Genomic DNA, 14,729 nt, shown 5'->3' with positions numbered 1-14,729 from the left:
ATGCTTCTTGTATTTTCTCCATTCTATTTCCAACGTTTTGGCTCATTCTTTACTATCATTACTTTGAATTCTTTTTCAGGTAGACTGCCTATTTCCTCTTCATTTGTTTGGTCTGGTGGGTTTTTACCTTACTCTTTCATGCTTAACTTACTGTGTTTGGGGTCTCCTTTTCACAGGCTGCAGGTTCATAGTTCCCATTGTTTTTGGTGTCTGCCCCCAGTGGGCAAGGTAGGTTCAGTGGGTTGTGTACACTTCCTGGTGGAGGGGACTGGTGCCTGTGTTCTGGTGAATGAGGCTGGATGTTGTCTTTCTGGTGTGCAGGACCACATCCGGTGGTATGTTTGGGTGTCTGTGAACTTATTATGATTTTAGGCAGCCTCTCTGCTAATGGGTGGAGTTGTGTTCCTGCCTTGCTAGTTGTTTGGCATGGGGTGTGAAGCACTGGAGCTTGCTGGTTGTTGAGTGGAGCTGGGTTTTAGCATTGAGATGGAGATCTCTGGGAGAGCTCTTGCTGATTGATATTACATGGGGCCGGGAGGTCTCTGGTGGTCCAATGTCCTGAACTCTGCTCTCCCACCTCAGGGGCTCAGGCCTGACACCCAACTAGAGCACCAAGACCCTGTCGGCCACATGGCTCAGAAAAAAAGGGAGAAAAAGAAAGAAAGAGAGAAAAAATAAAAATTAAAGTAAAAAATAAAAAAAATTAAAATAAAAAATTAAAAATATAATTTAAAAAAAAAAAACAGAAGAGAGCAACCAAACCAATAGACAAATTCACCGGTGATAAGAAGTGCTAAAAACTATACTGAGATAAACTTAAAATTCAGAAACTAGTCAGTCACATACAGCAAACCCCAAGTGTACAGTTGCTCTGAAATTCCACCACCTCAATTTCAGGATGATTCATTGTCTACTCAGGTATTCCACAGATGCAGCATACCTCAAGTTAACTGTGGGGACTTAATCCACTGTTCCTGAGGCTGCATGGAGAAATTTCCCTTTCTCTTCTTTATTCACACAGCTCCTGGGTTCAGCTTTGGATTTGGCCCCGCCTCTGCTTGTAGGTCGCCCTCTGGCATCTGTTCTTCGCCCAGACAGGAGGGGGTTAAAGGAGCAGCTGATTAGGGGGCTCCTGCTCACTCAGGCTGTGGGGAGGGAGAGGTATGGAATGCGGGGCAAGCCTGCGGTGGCAGAGGTCAACATTATGTTGCAACAGCCTGAGGCATGCTGTGTTTTCTCCCGGGGAAGTTGTCCTGGATCACAGGACCCTGGCAGTGGCAAGCTGCACAGGCTCCCTGGAGGGGAGGTGTGGATAGTGACCTGTGCTTGCACACAGGCTTCTTGGTGGCTGCAGCAGCCTTAGCATTTCATGCCCATCTCTGGTGGCCGCGCTGATACCACGGCTTGCACCCATCTCTGAAGCTCATTTAGGCAGTGCTCTGAATCCCCTCTCCTCACGCACCCTGAAACAATGGTCTTTTGCCTCTTAGGCAGGTCCAGACTTTCTCCTGGACTCCCTCCCAGCTAGCTGTGGCACACTAGCCCCCTTCAGGCTATGTTCACGCAGCCAACCCCAGTCCTCTCCCTGAGGTCTGACCTCCAAAGCCCGAGCCTCAGCTCCCAGCCTCCACTTGCCCCGGCGAGTGAGCAGACAAGCCTCTCAGGCTGGTGAGTGCTGGTCGGCGCCAATCCTCTGTGTGGGAATCTCTCTGCTTTGCCCTCTGCACCCATTGCTGCGTTCTCCTCCATGGCTCTGAAGCTTTCCCCCTTCCACCCCCCACCTCCCCCGTCTCCACCAGTGAAGAGGCTTCCTAGTGTGTGGAAACTTTTCCTCCTTCACAGCTCCCTCCCAGAAGTGGAGGTCTCGTCCCTGTTCTTTTGTCTCTGTTATTTTCTTTTGCCCTACCCAGGTACGTAGGGAGTTTCTTGCCTTTTGGGGGGTCTGAGGTCTTCTGCCAGTGTTCAGTAGGTGTTCTGTAGGAGTTGTTCCACATGTAGATGTATTTCTGATGTATTTGTGGGGAGGAAAGTGATCTCCACGTCTTACCCCTCCGCCATCTTGAAGGTCCTCCTGAAAGCATCTCTTCATTCAGAGAAGCCACACACATCTCTCCCTAGGCACGTGACTTGTTTCCTAGGAAACACATCAAGAGATAAGGCCACCCATCCGGTCTCACGTACAAGCCTAATAGTGAATCATCAGCTTGACTTACCTGCATCTGCTCTCAGGCAGGGGTAAGAAAGATCCCAAGTCCTACAGCAAGTGGGCAGTCTTAGTTACACTGAGGCTATATTACGAATCACCTGCTTCTGCATCTCTGTGAGCATGGTTCTTTCTTTAATTAAATCCCCTGGGTGAAAGGATCTTTCCAATCAAACAAATTCTAGAATGCTCTGCAGAGGTAAGCACATTAAAGAGAAGAAAAATAGGGTCAGCCAATTATTAGTTAAGGGAGTGGGAAGCAAGAGCTATCATGTATCTCTTTTTTAAAAGGACATGAATCAAGGAGGTTAAAAAAAAAATTCTAATAGTCATCTGCATTGTCTTCTCCACAAGGCAAAAGATTTTTACAATTTTCCAAAGCCTATTAAGACAAAATCAATGAGCTTCATTGCAGCATAGAGACAAGAGTTTCTCAAACTGTCAAAAAAAGAAAGAAGTCAGCATTCATTAGTATTAAATTGAGCGTTCTCTCTTATCAAAGTCAGTATGCCTTCTCTCGTCTTTATGATACTACACTTCTTATCTTGTCTACTTTGCTGTTATTAACTAGAAGTGCATGTAGACTTAAAAATTAGTTCATTATTATGTAATGTGTTCTCAATTTCTCTTTTTTTCTCACAGAAAATGAGTTGGGTGTGTTGCATTGCTCATTATTTTAATAGTTATTAATGAAATTTAACTTTCCCAGTTATACAGTACCATTTCATCAAGTTGCTTTGCCAGTTTTAAGACAAGTAGTCTTATGCTCAGAAGATGTGAGCCTGTCCCATATTAGAACGATTAATGATGCTATGATGCCTGTCACTTGCACATATTTTCTAAGAAGAGCTGTCTTGCTGACTGCCCTCACACACACTTCTACCTACTTCACAGCCCTTCTATTTCTGATGTCAGTAATTAATATTTGCCACACTTAAGGAGGATTTGTGTCAAGGAGGGGACAGAAGCCTCTTCAACAGTAAGAACCCCGGTGAAGGTGGCTGTCATCGCTCTAATAGTGCAAAGCATAAGCAGGAGAAACAGGTGAAAGAAGGAAAAAGAAATGCATATTGACTTTGATAAGGAAAATCACTCAATTAAATACTAATGAATGCTAATTTATTTCTTATTTTTAACAGTCTGAGAAAAAAGTAATAAACGTAATAAATGCTAGTCTTTATTGAACAGTGGTGATAGGCTGGTATTTTGCTAAATCTTTTCCATGGACTACCTTAATCTTAGTCTTAATCTTCTAATAATCTTATAAAGTAGGTAGTTTTGCTATCCCCATCAAAGAGAAGAAAACTGAGGCTTAAAGAGATTTAGTGACTTGTCTAAGGTTACATGTGAAGCAAGTGGACAAGTAGTGATTGGAACTGGGTTAATTCAAAACTCTCATGGGAATATCCTAAAAAATGCTCATGCCACTCAGGTGAACGGGGAGTGGTACCAACTCCAGAAATTACATTCTCGGGCCATATCTCATTTTGGATAAGTCAGTGTAACTGATCGTTCTGTTCTCCAAATTTTGAATTTGTTAAGTATTTTCTCTCACATAAGTGAATTTCAATCTTATGAAATCAACAAACAATAGTTTTATACTGCAAGGTTCTAACTTTAAACAGTGGGAACTACATTTTCTCAAAAGCTGTCTTCTCTGGAGTTATTAAGTATCTATAACACATTTGGTCCTTTTTCTCAATGAGAGGGACTGATCGCCAGGAATAAACTATAACCATTCTCAGACATGCATGGACAAGCCCCTTTCAATTGCCATGGAACATCACAGATACAGATTCCAATCATTTTCCAACCCTAGAGTTGATTTGCTTTTGGCCCATTAGGGGCTAAAAAACATGCCACATCTGATGGCTGGGCTCTATCATTGGAAAAACTCAACAAAGCTTTGCTGGATACCTGCTCTATATTCAACAGTGTGATAAATGCTATGACGAACACCAAAGAAATAGAAGCAAAGGTCCTTGCCTTTGGAAACTTTACAATCTAATTGGTGAAATGAGACATATTCATATGAAATAATTCATAAATGAGAAAAGCATACAGTAAAATGGTAATCATGTATAGGAAATAATACTGTGATGGAAGTGTTGAAACATAAAAATCGGCTGAATTATATATATAATATATATATGTATTATTTGTTCATTTATCAAATATTAATTCAAAACTTGTCAGGTATGTGGGATTTCAAAGATGAATCAGATATGGACCCCGTCCTCTAATCTTGAAGCTTATAATCTAGTTGGGAAAATATGTACCTATAAACAAAAATAACTATAATATCAGGCAAAATATAACCTGTTTTAGAATCTCTGATATGGAAAATCAAAGAAGCCTTCATGAAAAGAGGTTCCAAGTGAGTTTATCTTAAGGGCTGAAGAGACTTTCAGGGAGTGGAGAGTGGAGAGAGATTTCCAGGAGAAGGGAAATTACGCTTGTGAGCCTGTACGTACATATAAGCATGCACACGTTTCTAAAAATTAAGAAAGAAACGTACAAAACTTTAACTGGTTGTTTATGGGTTAGGGAACCACAGGAGCTTTTTGTTTACTTCTTGACAAATTTCTGAATTTTCCAAGTTCTAGACAAGTGCACATATTTTTCTTCATAATCAGAAAATACTTTTTCATTTTCAAAGCATTTTGCACCCCCTGTGGTAAGAAGAGGAAGGCCAAAACAAAGACTAGACAAAGCAGATTTCTTCTTGCCTTGTTTAAGGAAGGAATGAGGCACCATGGGAATGGAAATGCATGGGTCACTTCCTTCTCTGTCCAGAGGTGAGGTCAGTGTAGCTCTCAACTGTGTTATCGCTGATATTACATCAAAGGAACTAATCCCTTCTCCGCTGAGCTGTAAGAAGGAAGTGTAATCCTGAGACATTTCCAAGGCCTACTTCCTGTTTATGACCTTTTTCAAAGTCGATTTCTACTTGCCCACAATTATTCTATATTATAAGCAACCTAGCAAAAGCCCTCAATGACCTAGAAAACAAGCCTGAGTGTTGACACTTTATTAAGAGACGCAATCACTGAACAGTAAGGGAAACAGAGACAGAGGGCATGTAAATAGGTGATACATTACCACACCAGCTACTGCTTCACGAGCCACAAAGAGATACAGATGGTCACTCAGCTGTCCTAACATCTCCAAACAAGCTGCATAGAAAACTGTCCCCAAATACCATCCATGAAGGCAGAAGGGAGAGGAATGTATCTGATCGCCTCCCTTCCCCATCTCCTGTCTCCCATTTGGCCAGTTTCCTCATAGAGAATCAACTCTTCTGCTCTTCCATCTGGGAGTAACATCTCAGTAAGGTCCCTTGTTGTAGAGCAGACAGAACTCAGCCCCCCTTTGGCTATGAACACCCAAAGAATCCAATCACACTCATGATTGAGGCATAACCAAAAGAGATCACATCCATCACCATCCAGCCTCCTGCCTTCTCTCTGAATCCCTCATACCCTGTCCCCCGCTTCCAAAAGGCTGCTCAGGATACAGGACCATATGACTGCACACCACATTCTTAGTACAGGGCAGGTAGCTTCCTGGCTCTGGCTGTCGTTGAGGGCTGCCTGTACCAGCCTATCAGACTTTCCCATCTCTACTAGGACACTGCAAATAAAATTACATCATTTCCACAACATCATTCATCCAAGAAAACACATGTTGACTCTGTTATACATCAAGCTCTGTGCTAAGAACCAGAAATTATGGGTACCGTCCATGCCCACTCAGTACTTAAGAGTTTTGTAGAAGAGACAAAGATATCATAACACAGAGTGATAAGTTTAGTAACATAAACACTTCCAAGTAATAGAAGAAATGATTGACTCTGTCTGAGGCAGCCAGCAAGGCTTCCAAGATGAGCTAATGCCTACGATGCATTTTAAAGGATGAAGGTGGGTTTATCTATGGAGAAAGGATAGAAGAAAATTCCAAAGGCCATATAATTTATAAAGGCACATGGGTAGGAAGGCCCATGATACGTTCGGAGGAATTAACATAGTTTTAAACTAATGGATGAAAAGTATATAGGGAAAGAAGTGTGAAATGAACTTGGGTAGGCAGATGAAAACCAGATGAAGAAGTCTGGAGTCATGCTAAGGAACATGGACTTCTCTTGGCAGTGATGACGGCTAGTGAAAGATTTGAAACAGCATGGTGGCATGACTAATTCAATATAGCGCTCTGGGTACCAGGTGTTGGATCAGAGGCCAGTGAGAACAGAGGCAGGGAGACCCATTAGGGCTCCACTGAAATAGCCCAGTAGAAAAAGTTTTAGGCCAATGAAAGGCAGCAACATTGAGGATGCAGATGAAGAAAACAGGTATTAGAATTAGTTAGAAAATGAAATTGACAGAATTTGGAGACTTAGGGAATGTAGAGGGTAAGGAAAAGGTTAGAGTCAAGAATATCCTGATGTCTTACTGAGTGATAAAAATGAGTGATGAGGCAACCAATCAACAAAAGAAATACAGGACAAAAGAACAGGTTTATGGTAGATGGTGGAAAAGGAGCTTAATTTCAGGCAGACTGAATTTGAGATGGCTGTAGTACATTATTTCTATTGGCTGGCTATTTATGCAAAACCACCACAAAACTCACTAGTTTAAAAAAGTATTTACTTATTATCACTTGTATATCTTGTGATTGACTGAGGTTTGCCTAATCCAGGCTGGATTCAGCAGAGCAACTTTGCTTTATACTTTGATGGAAAGGTCCACTTTCCACCACCTGTCTTGGGTTGGATGGGGAGGCTCTACTCCAGGTTTCATCCATCCTCTTTGGACTGACCGGCTAGCTAAGGGAATTTTTTCGTGAAGATAGCAGAGATGGAAAATTGCAAGTGGAAACACACCAAGCCTCTTAAGGCTCGAGCTCAGAACTGGCATATATCAATTCCACCCACATGCCAGTGGCCAAAGGAAGGCAGGGCACATGGCCAAGTCCAAAGTCAAAGGGTGTGGAGTAGATAAGGGTCAAAATTTTGAGCCAATAATATGTTGGTTCAAATATCCAGGTAACAGTTTGGGGAAGGCAGCTGGAGATGTATGAGGAGAAAGCTTGAAGGAAAATCAGGGCTAAAGTTACAGATTTTTATTTCATCAGAGTACAGCTTATGATTAAAGTGACAGGAGAAAGTTGTATGTAGTACTTACAGTGATAAGAGAGGCAGGCCAAAGACAGACCCCTAGGAACAAACAACATTCATGAGCACAGGGTGGGATTCCTAAAGGAAACTGGAAAAGAACTGGTCACAGAGGTTGAAGGAGGTACAGGAGGATTTGCTATTAAGGAAGCCAAATGAGTAGAGATTTTCAAGAAAGATGCAGGGGTTAAAATTATATTACAACTACTAGTACTGGATGTATGCAGGATGAGAAAAGTGCATAAATAAAAAGGCTGAGAGGAGGAAGGCAGAGTAGGGAGAGTTTGATCATTAAAAGAGCCAATTTTAAGGATCTCTATTGGAACATGCATTTGACAGTCATTTGGGGATATGCTCTTCTTTTTTGCTTCATAACCATTGTATTTAGCAAATAGGATTTTAGTGGCCATTTTAAAGATACACATTGTAAGACATAACACCAAAAGAATGACTTTATAAATAAATGGACTTTTGAGTAACTAGAAATTATTAATTATGTATACTTAAAGAATATACAAGAGACATACAGGAATAAAATGCTTTTATGAAAAAAAGTCTAATTCAACCATAAAATATGCACACACCAGGTCCTTGATACACCAAGTATAAACTTCGGACCAGGGAGCTTGTTGGACTGCAGATTCTTGAGCCCCACCCCAAACATATGGAATCAGATCTTCATTTTAGTAAGATCCCTAAGTGAGGTTTTGCATATTAAAGTTTGAGAAGCATTGCAGTCTGGCAGTTTCTCAAAAGATTAAATATAGTTATCATATGACCCAGCAATTCTACTCCTAGGTATACACCAAAGAAAAATGAAAACATATGTCTACCAAAATATTTTATAAGAATGCTCATAGCAGCATTATTCGTAATAGTCAAAATGTGGAAGCAGCCCAAGTGTCTATCAGCTGATGAATGGATAAATAAAATATGGTATATCCATACAATGGAATATTATTTGGCAGTAAAAGGAATGAAGTACTGATGCTACAGGATGAATGAACCTTGAAACATTATGCTAAGGGAACGAAACCAGGCACAGAGCACTACATATTGTATGGTTTTATTTATATGGCATGTTTAGAATAAACAAATCCACTGAGACTGCAAGTATATGGGTGGTTTCATAGAGCTGGGGAGTTGAGGAGAGAGATGGGGAGTGACTACTAATGAATAGAGTTTCTCTTTAATGATGAAAATATTCTAAAATTGATTGTGGTGATGGCTGCCCAGCTCTGTGAATATACTGAAAACCACTGAACTGTCACTTTAAAAAGGATGAACTGTATGGTACATGAATTATATCTCAATAAAACTTATTTAAAAAGTGCTACTAGGGGGACCCATTCCCAGCTATAAGCTCCTCAAGGATGAGAGTCATGCCTCAGATGTAGTAGGAACTCAGAAACATATTTATTGAAGAGAAATCACATGGACAGATCTGAATCAAAGACAAGACAACATGCCATTATGATGCCAAGGATCGCAGAATCTTTTAGCCTTTGGTTGTGCACCTAGAATTAAGAACGATCCAGAAAAACACCAAAATGACGGCATGTGTTCTGTTCCAGCTCTCAGATGTTAACCACCACCAGGGTGTCCATGCTTCCTTCATCAAATTACACATAGAAAATGTGTCCCCAAACCTGCTCTTTTAATTGAAACTGGTAACTAAACCCTGTTTCTCCTACATGACTCTGGAGGACTGAACTGAGAGGTAAGAGAAAGGTGTGAAAACTGGAATTGTTTTTTTTTGTTTGTTTATTAACTGGTTGGTTGGTGTTTGAATTGATCTGATATGGTTTGGTTTTTGGAGACAATGAAAACCATAAAAATGACACACACCAGATTGCTACTTGTGGTTACTTTTGAAAAGGGGGCTGAATTTTGAGCAATGTTATAAGGGGGGAGATTGTGATTTATCTATGTTAAAATTTTTTATAAGAAGAATATATACACTACTATTAGCTTTGTAATTTATATATTTAAATGAGCCTAACAAAAAAAAATGAAAATTTTAACTTTGTAAGACTGAATCTTGCCCTTCCAAATACCGCTTGAGATATAACTTTACTGATTAACCCAGACAATTTTTTTTTTTTTTTCCAGTACGCAGGCCTCTCACCGCTGTGGCCTCTCCCGTTGCGGACCACAGGCTCCGGACGCACAGGCCCAGTGGCCATGGCTCACGGGCCCAGCCGCTCCGCGGCATGTGGGATCCTCCAGGACCGGGACACGAACCCGTGTCCCCTGCATTGGCAGGCAGACTCCCAACCACTGCACCACCAGGGAAGCCCAACCCAGACAATTTTTATTTAATTTCTTTGCATGTTGTGTTTTGTTTTATCTCACTTTCCTTTGCAACCTGGCTTGGATTTGTGTGTCTGCCTTTGTTACCCAGGAGTATTTATCAAACCAGGCACTAGAATGTTAGTCTAATATTTATGGGAAAAAATAAAACCACATTTAGTCAATCCATAAACAACCTATGTGTAAGAGATGAGAGGAAAGGCATATACTTCTAGACACTCAGGGCATAATTTTAAGAAAATACCAACGAGCAAACAATTACTAAAATAACTAGGAAGGAAATCTACCCCCCTTCTCCCCACATCAGTTCACATCACTCTTGGCATTCTCCTATTTCACCAGAAAAGCCATGAGTGTAGACAAGCTCTGGATAGTCTAAACAGGGAAGGAGCTTATTATTGCCTGTAACCCTGGGCCCCAGAATAGAAATACCAGGAGAGACTAGGTAAAAAGGAACCATTTTCATCACACTCAATGCCTTGACAGAGTTATCCAGGTTTATTCTCCTTGCTACCATTCAACACTAACAGGCGTTTTTCCTTTAGGTTGTCATCCATCTCTAGAGGAATGTGGCTCACAGGAAATCAGTCCTTGCATTCGTCAACCATCTGTGTGGAACTCCTTAGAACCCACCACGATTCTATCATTTAGATCTCCAAAAACAATCAACTCTACACTGAAACCCATTAAACAAATAAAAGCTGAGAAACTGTCAGAATGTGACTATACAGCATAACAGGAAGCGTAAGCCCCATACGTGTGGCAGTGTTATATCTCAAGTTATATCTCAAGATCATACGTGTGACAAACCACATCCAACATGTTTACACACTGACTCCAAATAGATTTCTTCCATACAGGAAATTATATTTCTAAAATGCACATCTGATTCTAATACCCCCTTGCTTCAAATTCTGCAATGGATTTTGTCTACAGAAAATTCCATATCCCTCAGCATAATCTATAAGGACCCTCTTAGGGTAGCTCCTCCTGTGTCTCCAGCCTCCTGTCTCACTTCACTCCCCTGACACTTGGTATCCAGTAGTTCAGACCTTAGGGAAACCAAAAGTTGCAACGAAGACTCCAGGCTTTTTTCACACTTGCTAGCCTTGACTCTTTGAAATTTCCCCTCCAAGCCTTCCTGAAAATGACTTCTCATCTTTCAGTTCTAAACTCAAGTGTCGCTACCTCTCTGAAAACTTTCCCCGCCTCTCTTTCCCAGGGAGAACCGTCCCCTCTCTCCCCTTGGCTCCACCAAGTACTGATTCCTGCTTTCACTTTTGGATTCCATAAAATTGTATTGCACTCATTTATGTGTCTGCTTCCCCCTGTTGAATTGTACACCCCATTAGTGACAGAGACAATGTTTCATTAATTTTGTATTCTTAGTGTCTAAAATGGAGTGGATTCTCAATAAAAGTCTGTCAGATGAATGGAAGAATGAATCCTGCTCTTCCTACCCCTTCTCTTTAATTGTGTGTCATATTATCTGTGACAGGAGCTCTGGAGCTGGACAGAAGTCGCTTTCTGACACTGAAGTCAAGAGTACAGGGTTAGGCTTAGACTGGGTGCCAGTAAAAGCACTGTTCAGCTCTCTGTTCAAGAAAATCTATTCTTTTTTAAAAATCACTGATAATTTTATTTATTTTTATTTTACTGTGGTAAGAACACTTATGAGATCTTTTCTCTTAGCAAATTTTAAGCGCACAGTACAGTATTGTTAAATATAGGCACTATGTTATACAGGAGATTCCTAGAACTTACTCATTTTGCACAACTGAAGCTTTATATACATTGAACAGCTCCCCAGATCCCCCTCCCCTTGCCACTGCCAACATCTCTCTACTCTCTGCTTCTATGGGTTTCACTATTTTAGATACCTCGTGCAAATGGATTCATGCAGTATGTGTCCTTCTCTGGCTGGCTAATTTTACTTACCATAATATCCTCCAGGTTCACCATGTTGTCATATATGGCAACATTTTCTTCTTTTTTAGGGCTGAGTAATATGCCATTAAATGTATGTACCACATTTTCTTTATTCATTCGTCAATAGATGTTTCAGTTGTTACCACAACTTGGCTATAGTAAATAATGCTGCAATGAACATGAGACTGAAGATATCTTTTCAAGATCCTGATTTCAATTCTTTTGAACATATACCCAGATGTGGGATTGCTGGATCATATGGCATTTCTATTTAGGTTTTTTTTTTTTGAGAAAACGCCATACCTTTTTCCACTGCGTCTGTCCCATTTTATAATCCCAACAGTATATAAGGCTTCCAATTTCTCCACATCCACACCAGAACTTTGTATCTTCTGTTGTTTGTTTCAATATAATATCAATCCTCACAAGTATGAGATGATACCTCATTATGGCTTTGATTTGCATTTCCCTGATGATTAGTGAAGTTAAGATGATCTTCCTATCTATTGAAATGATCATTTAGTTTTTATCCTTCATTCTGTTAAGTTGGTATATCATAGTAATTGATTTGATTATGTTGAACCATCCTTGCATCCCAAGAATCAATCCCACTTGGTTATGGTATTAATATATGATCTTTTTAATATGCAGTTGAATCCAGTTTGCTAGTATTTTGTTGGGGATTTTTACAACTCCGTTCATTAGGGATATTGGCTTTTAGTTTTCTTTTACGTAGTGTCTTTATCTGACTTAGTATCCAGGTAGTGCTAGCCTCATAGAATGGGCTTGAGAGCATTCTCTCTCTTCAACTTTTTGGAAGAGTTTAGGAAGAACTGGTATTAATTCTTAAATGTTTGGTATAATTTACCCATGAAGCCATCTAGTCCTGGGCTTTACTTTGTGGGAAGTTTTTGATTACTGATTCAATCTCCTTACTAGTTATAGGTCTTTTCAGATTTTCTATTTCTTCATGATTCAGTCTTGGTAGGTTGTATCTTTCTAGGAATTTATATCTTCCAGGTTATCTAATTTGTTGGCATAAAATTGTTCATAGTAGTATCTTATGATCTTTGTATTTCTGCAATATCAGTTGTAATGTATCCTCTTTTTTCTGATTTTATTATTTGAATCTTCTCTCCTTTTTTCTTAGTCTAGCTAATGGTTTGTCAATTTTGTTTACCTTTCTTAAAAAAACTATCAGTTCTGGGCTTCCCTGGTGGCGCAGTGGTTGAGAGTCCGCCTGCTGATGCAGGGGACATGGTTTCATGCCCCGGTCCGGGAAGATCCCACATGCTGCGGAGCGGCTGGGCCCGTGGGCCGTGGCCACTGAGCCTGCGCGTCCGGAGCCTGTGCTCTGCAACGGGAGAAGCCACAGCAGTGAGAGGCCCACGTACCGCAAAAAAAAAAAAAAAAAAAAAAAAAAAACTATCAGTTCTGTTGATTTTTTACTATTGTTTTTCTATTCTCTATTTCATTTTTTCTGCTCTAATATTTATGATTTCCTTCCTTCTGCTAACTTTGGACTTAGTTTATTCTTCCTTTTCTAGTTGCTTAAGGTATAATGTTAGGTTGTTTGAGATTTTTTTCCTTTTTTAATGTAGGCATCTATTGCTATGAACTTCCCTCAGTATGGCTTTTGCTGTTTCCAATAAATGTGGCTTTTTAAAAATTTTTTATTGTATATTGGAGTATAGTTGATTAACAATGATGTGTTAGTTACAGGTGTATAGCAAAGTGACTTAGTTATACCCATACAAGTATCCAGTCTTTTTCAAATTCTTTTCCCATTTAGGTTGTTACAGAATATTGAGCCAAGTTCCTTGAGTTATACAGTAGGTCCCTGCTGGTTATCTGTTTTAAATATAGCAGTGTGTACGTCAATCCCAAGCTCCCAATATATCTCTCCCACCCACCCTTCCCCCCTGGTAACCATAAATTCATTCTCTAAGTCTGTGAGTGTTTCTATTTTGTAAATAAGTTCATTTGTATCATTTTTTTAGATTCTGCATGTAAGTGTTATCATATGACATTTGTCTTTGTCTGACTTACTTCACTTACTATGATAATCTCTAGGTCCATCCAAGTTTGCTGCATCCCATAGCTTTTGGTATGTTATGGTTTTGCTTTCATTCATCTCAAAATATTTTCTATTCTCCCCTTTATTTCCTCTCCAACCCACTGTCTATCCAAGATTGTTATTTAACTTCCACATATTTGTAAATTTTCCAGTTTTTCTTTTGTTACTGATTTCTACTTTCATTCCATTGTGGTCAGATGATATGTGATATGAAGAAAATCTTTTCTTTAGCGGAATTTAGACACAGATGGTCACCATGATCACCAGTTCCATAAGCTTTGCTTCATAGCTTAAAAAGAGAATCACTGAAAGCATTTCTCCTACAACAATATTCCTCAAGTATGGCTTATGAAATGAATTTAGGTGATTCAGAAACCAAATTATCTTTTCATATTTATGCATCCACTTTAATATGAATTAGAAAACAAAGCTATTTATGGCAGTGAATATGACATGCCTATATGTGGAATGTAAAAAGATGATACAAATGAACTTATTACAAAACAGAAACAGACTCAGACTTCGAAAACACACTTATGGTTACCAAAGGGGAAAGGTGGGAGGGAGAGATAAATTAGGAGTTTGGGATTAACATATACACACTACATATAAAATAGATAATCAATAAGACCTACTGTATAGCACAGGGAACTCTACTCAGTATTCTGTAATAACCTATATGGGAAAAGAATCTGAAAAAGAATGGATATATATATGTATAACTGAATAACTTTACTGTACACCTGAAACTAACACAACATTGTAAATCAACTATACCCAGTATAAAATAAAAATTGAATTTAAAAAAAGATTTTCAAAATCTTTTTTTGAATGCATTTGACTTAAGAAATGATGAACTACCAACTTACTGTGGTAATCATTTTGAAATATATGTAAAAAAGTCATTATATTGCACATCTTAAACTTATACAGTGCTATATGTCAATTATATCTCAATAAAATTGAAATAAATTTTTTAAATAAAATAAAAAAAGAAATGATGAGCTACAATTTATATTTTATACAGCACCTTGTCT

The 14,729-nt window shown here is 39.4% G+C and overlaps 1 long non-coding RNA gene across 4 annotated transcripts in view; it reads right to left on the bottom strand.

Moving 5' to 3' along the window:
• Positions 1 to 14,729, bottom strand: part of LOC307187204 — a 104,166-nt gene that overhangs the window by 21,560 nt on the left and 67,877 nt on the right. For all 4 annotated transcript variants that reach the window (XR_013828547.1, XR_013828548.1, XR_013828549.1 and 1 more), the window contains one exon: positions 2,214 to 2,394. This is a non-coding gene — a long non-coding RNA (uncharacterized lncRNA). The remainder of the gene's footprint in view (positions 1 to 2,213; positions 2,395 to 14,729) is intronic.

Source organism: Stenella coeruleoalba, assembly GCF_951394435.1.
Source record: "Stenella coeruleoalba genome assembly, chromosome: 5".
Classification (NCBI taxonomy): domain Eukaryota; kingdom Metazoa; phylum Chordata; class Mammalia; order Artiodactyla; family Delphinidae; genus Stenella; species Stenella coeruleoalba.
Note: the sequence above shows the minus strand (reverse complement) of the source record. Positions and strands in the feature narration are given on the sequence as shown.